At 48.0% G+C, this 16,381-nt stretch overlaps 1 pseudogene; it reads left to right on the top strand.

Moving 5' to 3' along the window:
* The window catches only part of LOC139228957 (forkhead box protein F1-like), a 28,851-nt pseudogene extending 12,915 nt beyond the window's left edge, over window positions 1-15,936 (top strand).
* The last annotated feature ends 445 nt before the right edge of the window (window positions 15,937-16,381 follow it).

Raw genomic sequence — 16,381 nt, 5'->3', positions numbered from 1 at the left:
ACTGGAGTTTAGAAGGATGAGAGGGGATCTCATAGAAACATATAAAATTCTGATGGGACTGGACAGGTTAGATGCAGGAAGAATGTTCCCGATGTTGGGGAAGTCCAGAACCAGGCGACACAGTCTAAGGATAAGGGGGTAAGCCATTTAGGACCAAGAGGAGGAGAAACTTCTTCACTCAGAGAGTTGTTAACCTGTGGAATTCCCTGCCGCAGAGATTTGTTGATGCCAGTTCATTGGATATATTCAAGAGGGAATTCGATATGGCCCTTACGGCTAAAGGGATCAAGGGGTCTGGAGAGAAAGCAGGAAAGGGGTACTGAGGGAATGATCAGCCCTGATCCTATTGAATGGTGGTGCAGACTCGAAGGGCCGAATGGCCTACTCCTGCACCTATTTTCTATGTTTCTATGTTTCTCGCTTTACCACTTCACCGCCACCTTCGACAACCTCTTTTTTATTGTCAGATTGCTTGTGTGGATCCACATCAAATTGTGGATGAGCAAGAACAGTGGGAAGACCAAGGCCATCCTATTTAGCTCCTGTCAAAAATGTCCATACTGTTGCCTTCAACTGCATCTCTCTCTTGGCTGCTCACAAAGGCTGAACTATATTGTGTGCAACCTCAGTGTTCTGTTTGATCCCAATATGAGCTGCAAACCCCATATTTCAGCTATCGTCAAGACCACTTACTTCCACCGCCCCCCCCCTCGACCACATCACCTGTCTCCAGTCTAGCCTCATTCCCACCCCAGCTGAAAACCTTATTTATGCTTTTGTTCCCTCCAATTCAGATTCAATTTCTCCATCAGTCAGGCCTCCCGAGCTCTACCTTACACAAGCTCCAAATTTTCCAAAATGTTATCTGCATCCTGCCCTGCACTAAATCCCATTCACTTATCTTTCCTCTCTGAATTTCTTTGGTTGCCTCTCACCTCTCCTCTCTTCAGTATTTGATATAACTCAACACACCGTCTTCCTCAATCATTTCTACTCTGCAATTCAGTTCTGTGGGATTGACCTTTCCCTTTTCCACTGAATGAAGCCAATGCTTCTTCTCAGGACAATTTGGGATGGGCAATAAATGCTGGCCTTGCCCAAAATGCCCACATCCCATGAATAAAAAAAAATTCAATGCAGCAAATTGGCATCTCCATGAAATCTGCAGAAATCAAGTACTAAAACTGTAAGGGCTAGAACCTCCACTTTTGAGGTTATTGCCCAAAAATGGGCGTTATTTCCGGCATGGGCAGTAAAAAAGGGTTTTCAGATCGCCGGCTTCTCGCCCATTCTCAAAAAACTAGATTACATTTTTGAAAATGGGCGTTACCGTGAGCGATATAAAATGGGCGGTAGAATTAAATTTTTTTCACCTTCTTCCGTAAAGTGTGCACGTCCTTAGCAACGGCATGGCAACACTCGATTCCCGCGATTCTGGAGGTCAAGGGTCACCTTGACATGTGCAGAAGAGGAGACAGAGAGGGAGCTCAGAGGCACTGAAGGCATGGCTGGGTGTGGTGTGGCTGCTTTGGGCGGAAGGAGGGAGACTTTAGAGCTTCACAGCAAGTAGGCAAACAAAAATAGCTGTTACCTGCCACATATTTGACCGAATTTCCCCTATAATGGAGGGAGAGGAGGAGGCATCACAGCATGCTGTGGGGACTGATGCTGGAGAGAGCAGTGAGGTTGGAGAGTTGCACATTGGAGGCCGCAAAAGAGCTAGGAGGATCTCGGTCGAGGCAAATGCCTCCCTCCTGCAGGAGGTCGAGTCACACTGGGATGATTTGACACAGGGAGGGCGTGGAAAGCCCACCCCAAAGGCCTACCAGAGGATATGGACCGAGATAGCAGAGGTGGTCTCGTCGGCGACCAACAAGGTGCGTGAGGGCAACCAATGCCGCAAACGATGTAACGACCTTGTGGGATCCGCAAGAGTAAGTATTACATTGATTTACATGCACTTATCTGTTTATATAATTTGATTTGTAACAGTCATAGAAACATAGAAACATAGAAAATAGGTGCAGGAGCAGGCCATTCAGCCCTTCTAGCCTGCACCGCCATTCAATGAGTTCATGGCTGAACATGAAACTTCAGTACCCCCTTCCTGCTTTCTCGCCATAACCCTTGATCCCCCGAGTAGTAAGGACTTCATCTAACTCCCTTTTGAATATATTTAGTGAATTGGCCTCAACTACTTTCTGTGGTAGAGAATTCCACAGGTTCACCACTCTCTGGGTGAAGAAGTTTCTCCTCATCTCGGTCCTAAATGGCTTACCCCTTATCCTCAGACTGTGACCCCTGGTTCTGGACTTCCCCAACATTGGGAACATTCTTTCTGCATCTAACCTGTCTAAACCCGTCAGAATTTTAAACGTTTCTATGAGGTCCCCTCTCATTCTTCTGAACTCCAGTGAATACAAGCCCAATTGATCCAATCTTTCTTGATAGGTCAGTCCCGCCATCCCGGGAATCAGTCTGGTGAACCTTCGCTGCACTCCCTCAATAGCAAGAATGTCCTTCCTCAAGTTAGGAGACCAAAACTGTACACAATACTCCAGGTGTGGCCTCACCAAGGCCCTGTACAACTGTAGCAACACCTCCCTGCCCCTGTATTCAAATCCCCTCGCTATGAAGGCCAACATGCCATTTGCTTTCTTAACCGCCTGCTGTACCTGCATGCCAACCTTCAATGACTGATGTACCATGACACCCAGGTCTCGTTGCACCTTCCCTTTTCCTAATCTGTCACCATTCAGATAATAGTCTGTCTCTCTGTTTTTACCACCAAAGCCTGTGGTCATGAGTGACTATCAGCAGATGTGAGGTCTTGCACTTTTACCGGGAATGTTTTACTCAAAGCCTGTGGTCACGGTGTACGTCTTTAGGTAAAGAATAATAATAATCATAATAATCACGATTACATCTGTCGTTTATGTGTTGGATCAGTCTCTGTGACAGAATCTAGCAATGATATCATGCAATGCTCTCATGACATCTCGTCCTGTCACCTTTTACAGAAGAAGCTATCGACGATAAGGTCCGTGCAGAGGCGAACGGGTGGGGGGCCACCAGTCCCCAGCGACATCACTGAGATGGAGGAGCGAGTGCTCGCACTCTTGAGGAAGCACCCCCGGACAGCCACGCGCATCTGCAGACCCTGAAGTGATGCCACGTGAGTAAAGCTTACACCATTGCGTGATGTAAAGTCAATAGATGCCACACCAACTCATATCCGAACAATCATATATGATCGATGATTTCTAAAAATGTCACAGAAATTATGCTGGCCTAATGAAAATCATTGCAATGCACAATGTGTTGATGGTGATGAAATGTGATGTCTGTGATGATTTTGAGAGCATTGGTGCTTTTGTTGTGCATATGCTGTGTGTAGCGCTGGACTCACCTCGTCACCCTCGCACCCCCGTCTCCTCTAACAACCTCATTTATGTCTTGCAGCTCAGCCAGCAGCGTGGCCTCAGGCAGGGCCACAGAGGCCGGAAGGTGAGGATGCGGGGCAGGAGTCGGTGGACGATCCTACTACATCTGCTGCTGAGGAGCTCCGACTGTCACCCATCAATCCGCTGGGTCTGTTCTCGACGGATGAGAGCGCGGACTTCGAAGAACCTGCATCGCCACGTTCCAGAACCCATTCCACCCCAAGGCCATCTATTGGTCCTCTGGCCATTCCCGCCTCCACTCTGGAGGTGCCGGCCCCAAGCACCTCTTCACAGGGCACCCCATTTGTCCCCAGGACGGCGCTGACCCCACGGAGGTCTCGTGGACGCGGCAGCTCTGTTCCACGAGCGCAACATGACAGCGGACAGATGGTAGAGTGATCCAGGAGGACTGTAGACATTGGTGACCAGCTCATCGAAGCTTTGAGGGGCATATCCCGTCACCTGGCCACCATGACCGAGTACATTCCGCGCATGGCGGAGTCCCTGGATGCGAAAGCCAGGAACACTGCTGCCACAGCCCTCCCAGTGGTCCCAGAGCGCGGCACTCCACCCCTAGGTCCTGCACCATCACTGCAAATGACAGATGCGAGTAAGGACCAAGATCCTGCTTCTGCATCAGAGAATGTTGCCCCCTCGGTATCCCCCGCTCCCGTACCTGTCGAACCAACGCATCTGCCTTCATCCCTCCACAATGAGGTACCGCCTGGGGAGTTCCTCAGCTAGGCGCTGTGGAGCAAGGAGGGGAAGAGGTAGAGGTGGGGAGAAGGAGAGGGGGGAGGGATCGTGAGGTGTATATGCAGGTGATGGCTGTGTTATATCTCTATCTGGGTGTTTGCAATTTGTTGCAATGTATGGGGGCTGGGGACCATGCTCCTGCTTTGCCTTGTATTCTGTGTTGGTGGGCATGTTGAACATGTGATTGATGTCAATGGTGGAAAAAGTGGGATGTGGGCGGGGATTGGGTGTTATTGACTGTGATACTTATGATTTCAGACCAATGTTAGTATTAAACTTTTGTTATTGAACATAACCTTGCTGCTCATTGTCTCAGATAGCAGGACCATTACACACTGGTGATTCCTTAACATGAAAGGGTTAAATACAACTTAACATCAATCAACATAAACTTTAACTGGCACCAAGGTGATGGGCACCATTGATGTCTGAGCTGCACACACACAGCAGTGTGTCAGCGTTGTCACTCACATCAGCGCTCTTTCAGGCAAATCTTTCCGATATCAGCTCCTCAAGAAAGAGTGGGATTTAACAAATGCCAGCCACACCGTTGCCATTCGTTCTGGTTAGTTCCACTTTTTGCGGGTTCTTTTTTGAGCAAGCAATATTCTGGGCGATATGTGTGCGAGGTGGTGAAATTGGCGATCTCCATGGCCGCTAGTTTGAGTAAATATGCTCTTTACGACAAAAAACAGTCGCCGGGCGTTCATATTGAATCTCGCCGTTAATTCCGTGCGGAAAGTAACGCTGGGTGATATTATGGGCGTTGAATTCACCCATTCTGCTGATTCTGCCTCAAAAAAGGGGGTGGGTAGTAATATTTTTTCTCGGTGTTAAGCCCATTGGGAAAATAACGCTCGGCGATAAGTCTCCTAAAAAAACCTGTCAGTTTCCATTTTCTGCCAGAATGGGCGATATATGGGCGTTATACTTTCATTTCAGCAGTAAAATGGGAGTTAAGTGGTCGTTATGCATGCAAAAAAATGTGTAGGTTCTAGCCCTAACACCTAAACTGTTAAAAATGGCTAAATGTTGCAGTGGAAACCCTCTCAGTTAAGCACGAATAGAATTGGGCAAAAGTTGTTGACTTAGCGAGATGGTTGACCTATAGAGGTACGTAGTCCTGGGTATTCCATGGGCAACATTGATACAAGTATGCTCCACTGCAGTCGGTGTGGAGGCCCCGACCTGCGAGGGAACATCAGTGGCAGGTCGGGGCCATAAAAGGAGCGGCGAGTGACGGCCATGAGCAGCGTGGAGGCATGCCACTGCAAGGTACAGCGCGAGCTGGTGCAGGAGAGCGACGGCTGTGAAGAGTGACATCATCAAAGTCCAGGTCGGTGATTGGAGCGTGGGCAGACACAGCAGGAGCGGCGAGGTCGGGGCGAAGGAGAGGTGAGTGATTGTAGAGGGACGTGATCGGGGCCCAGGGGAGGCGCGAGTTCGGGGCCAGGGGCCCAGGGGCAGCACGGGCCAGCCCACACTGCGATACGTGTGCGCACTAGGTCCGTGCAACAGAGCTGGTCTCCAGTCGCCTTAGGTAATCCTTGCCACTGGACCAAGACCTAGCTCTGTCAAGCCTGTGTGGTGGCTAGTGCGCAACGGCCACCCCACAGACATCTTCCACCCTTTAGGATGTAGTTCGGGTCCTTCATTGAAACACCTGTGAACTCGTCGTTTTTTCTTGGCGTGGAAGCAAGTCATCCTCGTTTCGAGGGACTGCCTATGATGATGACTGCAGTGCTGTGTTACTTAAATTACAACTCTCCCTCCTGACTCCATGCTTTAGTCCAGGCTGCTGATTTTAAATTGTAGAGTTGTCATTTAAATATAACAGTCCTGGAGACCTGGAATGTATTCCCATCATCAGTTGTTCCACTCCGTTGGCCCACTAGTATAAAATAAGAGATTATAAACTGTGCTGGAGGGTGTGGGGTGGATCAACAATTCACAACAAAAGCTGATAAAGATGCAATTCTGTCCTTTTGTGCTATTACACACTATAAATGGCAATCTTATCTCAATCTCCTGACTTCTGATGGCTGATAGAGAGGTGAAAAAAATGCTCAATTTAGCTGAGTTGGTCTAATTTGTGGTATATTATTCACAAGCAGTTGGCTTCTAGTATACATTAAATGTTTGAATATCGGAGTTGATTCAACCATTTACTCACAGAAATGTTAAAGAACAGGATGTGAGGAAGCACATTCGGCATGGCACTCAGTCAAAATGGAAGTCCTGAAATCCACAATGGAGCTAATAAACCAATTAAATGGCTATTATTGATGGCACCAGAATGTCTGGAATTTGTAAGGGCTGTTGAAGAAGAAAACCATTTTATGGACTGTCCTGGTCGAACTTGATTAACAATATGCTACGCAAATACAAATTAAATTCCTCACTCAATCTCTACCTTTCTCTGTTGGGTGATTCTGTATCAACTCCAGGTGAAGAACTGAAGATGTAATCGCTACAAAATTCAGTTTTGATTTGATTTGATTTATGTGCTTTACGTCTTGACTAAAAGCTTAAATCAAGTGCAATCTGGTACCATGACAGTTGACTTGCCATTCTGACTGTTTTAGTTTGTCTTAATCATGTCTGGCAGTCAATATAAATTTGAATAATGGATCAGAATGTGTCCAGAGAGAATGGGGCTACAAGGCTGTGGCATCTTTGTTACAACTACATTGATTTAGCAGAAAAGGCTTAAGGAAACCCAGTGAAATGTAACAATTTCATCAACTAGTTTGAATAATGCAGAATCTTTCCAAAAGATATGTTCTACTTGTTATCGCTGAATGTCTCCTTTGTTTGATAATCAGTCGTTTTTAAATATTGGTAAAAAATGTTTATAAAATGTTATAGTTGGACAAATAAAATGAAATTAGTAATGCAAACAGAAATAAAGAGTATTTGCATTTGGTAAGCTGTTTACTCACACCTGTTTATGATGAAATAGTTTAGACATCCCTTAGAAAACAGCCATTGGATATACTGGAAAGCCAGGAGGGTTGATATTTGTGCAAGACAGACAAATGGGGCTAAAAATTCGATTGCGTAGCATCCGTTGTTTGGGCCCTATGGGTACCGTTTTGGGTCAAAAATTGTGTTCAAGCTGCGTGTGCACAATTCTGATGCAGGCGGAGCCGGGCGCTATCTTGGTGAGGGTGGTAGCGTTGGCGCTGGGAGCGTGCGCTAGAAGTATGTAGAGTAGGCAGATCATGATGTCAATCAGCGTGTAATGCTGATTTGACGCTGTAATATATGTGGTTAGAACAAATGAAGGACAGAGACACGATGAATTGCTACTCCATGTGCTTGCTTTATTAGGCCAGAGTGAACTGAGCATGATTATACCTAACCATGTGATAATACATTACATTTTCTTAAGGGGGAAAGCAGTGTATGTATTCCCCTCTCAATTCCCCACCGACACCTGAGAGTCCCTGGCCAAAGACCGCCCAAAGTGGAGGAAGTGCATCCGAGAGGGCGCTGAGCACCTTGAGTCTCATCGCTGAGAGCATGCAGAAATCAAGTGCAGGCAGCGGAAAGAACGTGCGGTAAACCAGTCCCACCCTACCTTTCCCTCAACGACTATCTGCCCCACCTGTGACAGGGACTGTGGTTCTTGTATTGGACTGTTCAGACACCTAAGGACTCATTTTTAGAATGGAAGCAAGTCTTCCTCGATTCCGAGGGTCTGCCTATATTGATGATGACAATAAAATTATGGTCAAACCTTTACCAGCATTATATGTACAGGTTGAACCTCTCAAATCTGGCACTCTTTGGTCCAGCAACCTCCCTTGTCTGGCATAATTCCTGGTGAGGGGTCGCGACCCATGCTGAGTTCATCAAGTTAAGTAATTTTTAAGATTACGGATAGTAAGAAAATCATCATAGGCAGTCCCTCAATTCGAGGATGACTTGCTTCCGTGTCAAAAAGTTCACAGGTGTTTCAATGAAGGACCTAAAATTCCAGGTCCCGAACTAAGATTCCAAATTTCCCCATGAGTTGCACCGTTTTTAGGTGTAACTTGATTTTTCTGGTGTATCTTTTAAGTTGCAAATATGGGCATTTAATTTGCGCCAGTGTAAGTGAGTTAGTTAGGTTTTTTGTTAGGTCAGTTTTTTTTTCCAAAAGGGTATGTTCCCAGCCACTTACACCATTTATGCCAATTTGGCCAGAAAAAAGTTGTACTAAACTAACTTAAGGCAGCATATGTGTTCACTTTTGTCCGCACAGAAAGACCTTACTTACAGTTGAGGAATCGGTGCAAGTAACTACATTTAAAGCACCACCAAGCACCAAACAAAGCACAAAAAGTAATAAGCAATTAATTAACAAATTAAATAAAAGCAACCCTGCACCTAAAGCACCAAGACCAAAGTAATAAGCAATCAATAAATAAACAATAAAATAATAGAAGGAACCCTGCACCTAAACAACATTTCAAGCACCGCCAAGCACAAAACAAAGCACACAAGCAGTAATAACTATTCAATAAAAACTAAAGAACTGAAGTAAATAATTAAATTAACAAAGTTAACAAATAAAGAGCTGAAGTAAACCTACTTTCAGCCTGGGATAGGGGAGAGGGGAGGGAGAACACAGCTGCCGCCCCATCGACTTTCAACCCTTTTCGGGCGGGAATTTTTTCCCTTTTTGCCCACTGACATCTTCAAAGAGCTTCACACATAAATTATTTGTAATACAACCTAACTGCATGTTGCTGGTTATTTATTGACACACAATGTAAAGTCCTGTCCCCTCAGTACAGATTCACACGAGGCATGTAGTGAAGTCAAGGTCACGCTGGACCTGCACCTTTATTTCACAGCTCTGGAATGCTGCACTTGCCTGAGACCTGTCCTTATATACCTGTCTCTTGCAAGTGCACCCCTGGTGGTAAGGTATGCTGGTGGTTACAGGTCATATCTTATTACAGTCATGTATAGCATGTTAGGATACAGTTATATATAATAATGTAAGATACATGACATCACCCTCCCCCAAGGTCTTATTGTCTTTATAGGTTCAGTCTCTCAGGTGGTCTACGCTCTCGCATGGAGCGTCTGAGTTGTGGTTCAGTTGTTTGCCTTGGTGTCTGTTTTTCTTTGGGTGTGGTTGCTGGTATCTCGCCTGGGCTGTCTGTTTCGATTGGTGTGATTGTTGTTGACTCACCTGGGCTGTCTGTTGGGATTGCCCTTTCCTCAGGTTGTTCCCTCTGTCTGTCCACCAGGTGTGGTGCGAGTTCCACATTGTAGTCTGCCTCTGGTTCTGCAGTGTTGTTGGTAAATCTGCTTTTGACTTGGTCTACATGCCTCCGGCAGGTTTTGCCATTGTCCATTTGTGCTACCAGTAGCCTGTTTCCTTCCTTGCCCGTTACTGTCCCTGCAAGCCATTTGGGACTCCTGCCATAGTTTAGTACAAACGCTTTGTCCCCTATCTCATTCCATCTCCCCTTCGAATTTCTGTCATGGTACTCAGTCAGCTTACAGCGCTTTGCCTCAACGATTTCGTGCATGTCTGGGAGGATTAATGAGAGCCTTGTTTTTAAAGTCCTTTTCATCAACAGTTGCGCGGGGGGATCCCAGTCAGTGAGTGCGGACGAGATCTGTATGCCAGCAGCAGTCGCGACAGGCTACCCTGCAGCGTGGGACCTTGGATTTTAAGCATGCCTTGTTTAATGATTTGCACTGCTCTCTCTGCCTGGCCGTTGGAGGCCAGCTTGAACGGTGCCGTCTTGATGTGATTTATTTCGTGGTCAATTATAAAGTCTTGGAATTCTGCGCTGGTGAAGCACGGACCATTGTCACTGACCAATGTGTCAGGGATTCCGTGCGTTGCAAACATGGTTGCGAGGCTTTCCACAGTGGTGGAGGTTGTGCTCGAATTTAAAATGGTGCATTCGATCCACTTTGAAAATGCATCTACAACTACGAGGAATATTTTGCCCATGAATGGGCCCGCATAGTCTACGTGCACCCGCGACCACGGTTTGGTAGGCCAGGGGCTCAGTGGAGCCTCTCTGGGGGCATTGCTGAGTTGGGCACAAATGGTGCACCTTCGGACGCAGAGCTCCAAGTCCGCGTCAATACCAGGCCACCAGACATGGGATCTGGCTATGGCCTTCATGAGAACGATCCCCGGGTGCTCGCAGTGGAACTCCTGGACAAATGCCTCTCTGCCTCACAGAGGCATGACTACTTGGCTGCCCCACATCAGGCAGTCTGCTTGTAGTGATAGATCATGCAGCGCCTGTGAAAGGGTTTTAATTCCTCGGGGCAGACATCGTGAGCCTCTGCCCAGTCACCGGTTAGGACACATCTTTTTACTAAGGATAATGTGGGGTCGCTGGCCGTCCAGGCTCTGATTTGGCGAGCCGTCATGGGCGAACCTGTGGACTCAAAGACATTGATTGCCATGACTATCTCATAGTCCTGTTCGTCAGACCCTTCCGTGGTCGCCAGGGGTAGCCTGCTGGGCGTGTCGGCACAGTTGTCTGTGCCTGGTCTGTGCCTTATTGTGTAGTCGTAGGACGCCAGCATGAGTGCCCACCGTTGAATTCGTGCCGAGGCATTGCCGTTTATTGCCTTGCTCTCGGATAGGAGGGACGTGAGGGGCTTGTGGTTGGTTTCTAACGCGAACTTGGCCCCGAAAAGGTATAGGTGCATCTTTTTGACACCGTACACGCGCGCGAGCGCCTCCTTCTCTACCATTCCGTGCCCGCGAAAGTAACCTGGAGGCATAAGCTATGGGTTGTAATTTGCCCTCACTATTGACATGTTGCAAAACGCACCCGACTCCATACGCTGACGCATCGCATGTGAGAACTAGCTTTTTACCTGGGTCAAAGAAAGTCAAAACACTGTTGGAACACAGAAGGTTGCGTTTCTTATTGAAGGCGCGTTCTTAGGCGTCCCCCCAAAACCAATCGCACCCCTTCCTAAGTAGCACGTGGAGAGGCTCCAGCAGCGTGCTTAAATTCTACATAAAGTTCCCAAAGTAATTGAGTAGCCCGAGAAAGGAGCACAGTTCGGAGACATTCCGGGGACTGGGTGCCAGGCGAAATGCTTCTGTCTTGGACTCTGTTGGGCGGATTCCATCAGCGGCAATCCTTCTGCCCAAAAATTCAACCTCGGGTGCGAGAAACAGGCACTTGGATTTCTTGACTCGTAGGCCTACCCGATCCAACCGCTTTAGTACTTCCTCCAAATTACGGAGATGGGAGTCGGTGTCCCTGCCCATAATAAGTATGTCGTCTTGAAATACAACTGTCCGCGGGATGGACTTGAGCAGACTCTCCATGTTGCGCTGGAATATGGTAGCTGCCGACCTGATGCCGAATGGGCATCGATTGTACATGAAAAGGCCTCGATGTGTGTTGATGATGGTGAGTAGCTTGGATTCCTCGGTCAATTCTTGCGTCATATACGCAGATGTGAGATCTAATTTTGAGAAAAGTTTACCTCCAGCCAATGTGGCAAATAAGTCCTCTGCTCTGGGCAGCGGGTACTGCTCCTGTCGGGAGACTCTGTTTATGGTAGATTTGTAGTCCCCACAGATTCGTACGGATCCATCAGGCTTCATGACTGGGACGATGGGACTTGCCCAGTCTCTAAATTCCACAGGTGATATAATGCCTTCCCGCAGAAGCCTGTCTAGTTCATGTTCAATCTTTTCCCTCATCACATAGGGTACAGCTCTGGCCTTGTGATGGACCGGTCTAGCATCCTGTGTGATGTAGATTTTGACTTTGGCCCCTTTGAAAGTGCCCACACCTGGCTGAAAGAGATGTTCAAATCACTTTATAACTGTTGAGCAGGAGGTCCATTCCCCTAATGACATGGCACGGGCATCATCCCATTTCCAGTTTAGTTTTGCCAGCCAGCTTCTCCGCAGCAGTGCTGCGGGGTCTCCGGGGACAATCCACAGGGGAAGTCGGTTCACTGTCCCTTTATGTGTGACAGAGAGCATGGCGCTGCCGAGGACTGGTACGATTTCTTTGGTATAGGTCCTTAGTGTGGTGTCGACCCTTGTGAGTTTTGGTCTGTCTCTTTTATGCGGCCATAGTTGTTCAAATTGTTGAGCGCCCATGAGAGATTGACTCGCTCCTGTATCCAGCTCCATGTTGACAGATATACCGTTGAGTAGGACCCTCATCATTATAGGAGACATCCTGTTGTAGGAGCAGCGGCCATTGATCGTGTTGACCCGCTGTACATTGGTGTCTCGGGTACTGTCCCCACCATCTTCTGGTCCGCTTTCCGACCCATCCGATTCGTATACCAGCCGAGCTGCCCTTTTTTTGCACATGCGGGCCAAATGCCCTGTATATTCACAATTTCTGCAAACAGCCTGCTGAAATCGACATCCCCTTGACGAGTGCCCACCCCCACACCTCCAGCACAGACCTGTTCTATTGTTTAAACTGTTCCCAAAGAATGAGCTGCGTCTGGCTGATCTCTCTTGAGCTTCTCTCAGTTTATAGTTGATTGCTCGCATTGTGGCTTCTGCCTGCTGTCGAGAGTTTTTTCTCCCAGTTTTGTCTGTGTGTGGGGGAAAGCAGCTTGTTTAGTGCTGTGAACTTCTTATTCCGATATTTCATTCGTTGTCGTATCTGCATTGTAAATCAACCTCGTTTCTTCTTCCCCTCCCAAGAATGTCTGTGCAACCAGTGCTGCTGCCTCTAAGGTCAGGTTCTTGGTCTCTATGAGCTTTCGGAATATGCCTGCATGGCCTATTCCTTCAATGAAAAAGTCTCTCAGCATTTCTCTCCTCAGTTCATCGGCGAACTCACATAAACTAGCCAACCTCCGAAGTTCCGCCACGAAGTCGGGTATGCTTTGGCCCACACAGCATCTGTAGTTGTAGAACCTGTGTCTGGCCATGTGTAGGCTGCTCGCTGGCTTCAGGTGGTCTCTTACCAGTGTGCTCAATTCTTCAAACGACTTGCTTGCTGGTTTCTCGAGTGCCAACAGATCCTTCATTAAAGCGTATGTTTTCGAGCCACAGCTGGTCAAGAGATGGGCTCTTCTATTGTCTGCCTTATCGTCGCCTAACCAGTCTTTGGTTACAAAGCTTTGCTGGAGCCTTTCTATAAAGTCCTCCGAATTGTCTCCCGCATTATACTTTTCATCGGATCCATTGTTTGCCATTCTGTGGATTCTGTAATCCCATAACTCGTTGCCACTGTAAAGTCCTGTCCCCTCAGTACAGATTCACACGAGGAATGTAGTGAAGTCAAGGTCACTCTGGACCTGCACCTTTATTTCACAGCTCTGGAATGCTGCACTTGCCTGAGACCTGTCCTTATATACCTGTCTCTTGCAAGTGCACCCCTGGTGGTAAGGTATGCTGGTGGTTACAGGTCATATCTTATTACAGTCATGTATAGCATGTTGGGATACAGTTATATATAATAATGTAAGATACATGACACACAGGATGGGATGTAAGTTAAGCACAAGGCTGTCACTGTACATGTGCTTCTTTAACATGACAAGACCACCACCCAACCAAACGAACACAAAGCCAGCCAGCATGGCAAGCGACGTTGCTACACGACAAGCTATCCTTGGTCCAAACCACTAGACTGTTGCCAAAGACAACCAACGTCTCCCCCCTCTCTCGCCCCGATGAAAACTCAGTCGCACCAACCTATTTCTTGCAGCCCGCTGTGGCCGGCTTGTGCGGCAGGCCATTCGGCCTGGGATAGGGGCTGGACGCGTTCTACAGGCATCATCATCACAATCATGGGATGGAGCTACTGCGCATGCGCGACCGTTCTACTGCGCACGCGCGCAGCTGCTGTCACTGTTTTCGGCGCTGGGCTTTAGCTCCGCCCCCCACTCCACGAGGAGCGCTGCGCCAGGACCCGGGACACACAGCAGAGCGGCCAGAATCGTGAATACGTTTTTCGGCGCCGTTTCCAGTGCACAAAGTCGGCACATCTTGGGAGCGTGCGCCAAAAAAAGGGGTTGTGGAAATTTGGGCCCTAAATTTTGAAGGGTGGAAGATGCCTGTGCGTGGATTTTTTTAACGTGTGGTGACCATTGCATACCAGCCACCACACGGGCTTGACAGAGCTAGGTCTTGGTCCAGTAGCCAGGATTAACCAAGATGACTGGAGACCAGTTCTGCTACATGGACCTAATGCGCACACATATCACAGAGTGGGCTGGCACGTGCTGCCCCTGGGCCCTCGCCTCTTCTGGGCCCTGAACTCATGCCTCTCCTGGGCCCAGATCACTTCCCTCTACAATCTCTTGCCACTCCTTCACCCAGACCTCGCTGCTCCTGCTGTACCTGCCCACGCTCCAATCACCGACCTGGACCTTGGTGACGTCCCTTTTCACTGCGACAGAGACAGATCCCTATACGCGAAGCTGATTCCTCCAAATGGCGCAGAATCAACCAAAGCAAAACAGGTTGAAAACTGCCACAGATCTGGTGAACCGGTGAGCGGGCGGGCGTCCCTCAGGCCTAGTGACATCGTTGCTGCCCCCCCCAACAACACCCACCCCGAGCTGCCGCTCACCTTTTTGATGTCGGACTTGAAGGCCGGATAGAAATCACTTTTATACATGAAATTGGTGAATGATTTCCTCATGTTGACGGGAACTGCTTCACAGCTGTCACGTCTGAAAATGGGGTTGAGATCAGGAGGAGCCGCGGGTTCCCATAGGGACGGAACGAGGCACTACAGAGCGGGCGGGAGCACTGCCGGGTCAGAGAGGAGGTGAGGGCTCGACTGGGTGTCAGGTGAGGTGATCTTAGTATTTATTTAAACGGAGTACTGCTGACAATGACCCGGCCGGGTTAGGGTTATGGTCAGGGTCGGGGTAGTCATTGTCAGCAGCGTTGTCAGACCTCTGTGATGGAATCAGTCACCTCCACTACCAAAACTAAGAAATCAAATGCTGGCCTTTGGCACCTGGAGAAGCCGTCGTATTCCTACATAGCCCTGATTGTGATGGCTATTCAGAGCTCTCCCACCAAATGTCTGACTCTCAGCGAGATCTACCACTTCCTACAGAGCTGCTTCCCCTTTTTCCGAAGCTCCTACCAAGGCTGGAAGAACTCCGTGCGTCGCAACCTCTCCTTGAACGAGTGCTTCATCAAACTGCTCAAGGGCCTGGGCAGACCTGGCAAAGGCCATTATGGACCAGTGAGTTCATGTTTGAGGAGGGCTGCTTCAGGCGCAGACTGAGGGGCTTTCGCAGGAAAAGCCAAGCCCTTAAGCCCATGTACAGCATGATGAATGGATTGGGGTTCAACTATATCCCAGAAACCTATAACTTCCAAGGGTCAAGAGGACCCATCTCATGTGCCCTCAACGGCCTTTCTATAGATAGCAGCACTAGCATGATGAATGGACATTTGCCCAGCAACGTTTACAGGATGAGACATCCTGTCTCTCACCTCTCGGCCAACAATGGTCACTATATGGGAAGCTGTACAAGATCTTCGGTCGGAGGCTACCCCAACCATGCCGACAGCTCACTGCCCTCATCTCCCTTGCTGAACAATGGGGCTCCTTACATCAAACAGCAGCCCCCCTTGCTATGCAACCTGTTGGCGAATCTCACTTCCAACCTGCGAGCACACTCCCTAGATCAGTCCTATTCACATCAAAATAGCCACAACGTGGCCAATATACAAGGTACGGAGCCCATGGTACTACAGTTACAGATTAGCAAAATCAGCTTTTGTAGGAAGCAATTCTAAAACTTTGCTGACAGTAGGATTTTAAATTCTGGGGTCTGGGGTTGGCGTGACCTCCCGTGGTCCACTAAATTCTCTTGTCCGGCACAGACCAAGTCCCGAGGGTGTCGGATTAGAGAGGTTCAACCTGTACCACATAACAAAAACTCCTGGCTTTTTTTTATTTTAAATGAACTACAAATCCAGTTCAATAACAGGGTTGCAGAGCCTTCCTGATCTCCTTACAGAAGACTTTGGTGTTGAACCAATTTTTGGGCTGTTTTGTTTTGATATCGAACTCTGATCCTGTTTCTATTTCAGACTTGTTTGAACTTGGTATTTTAGTTACTGAAGTCTGAATTAAGTCAAACTCACGTATGTGTTCATGATCGAGTGGTTCACAATCATGTTTTAGTTCATCTCTAGCAGAGATCATTTGATCTACATGAACACTTCAGATTTTGTCACC

The sequence above is a fragment of the Pristiophorus japonicus genome, chromosome 2, assembly GCF_044704955.1.
Source record: "Pristiophorus japonicus isolate sPriJap1 chromosome 2, sPriJap1.hap1, whole genome shotgun sequence".
NCBI lineage: Eukaryota > Metazoa > Chordata > Chondrichthyes > Pristiophoridae > Pristiophorus > Pristiophorus japonicus.
This window is presented reverse-complemented; position numbering and strand designations above follow the sequence as displayed.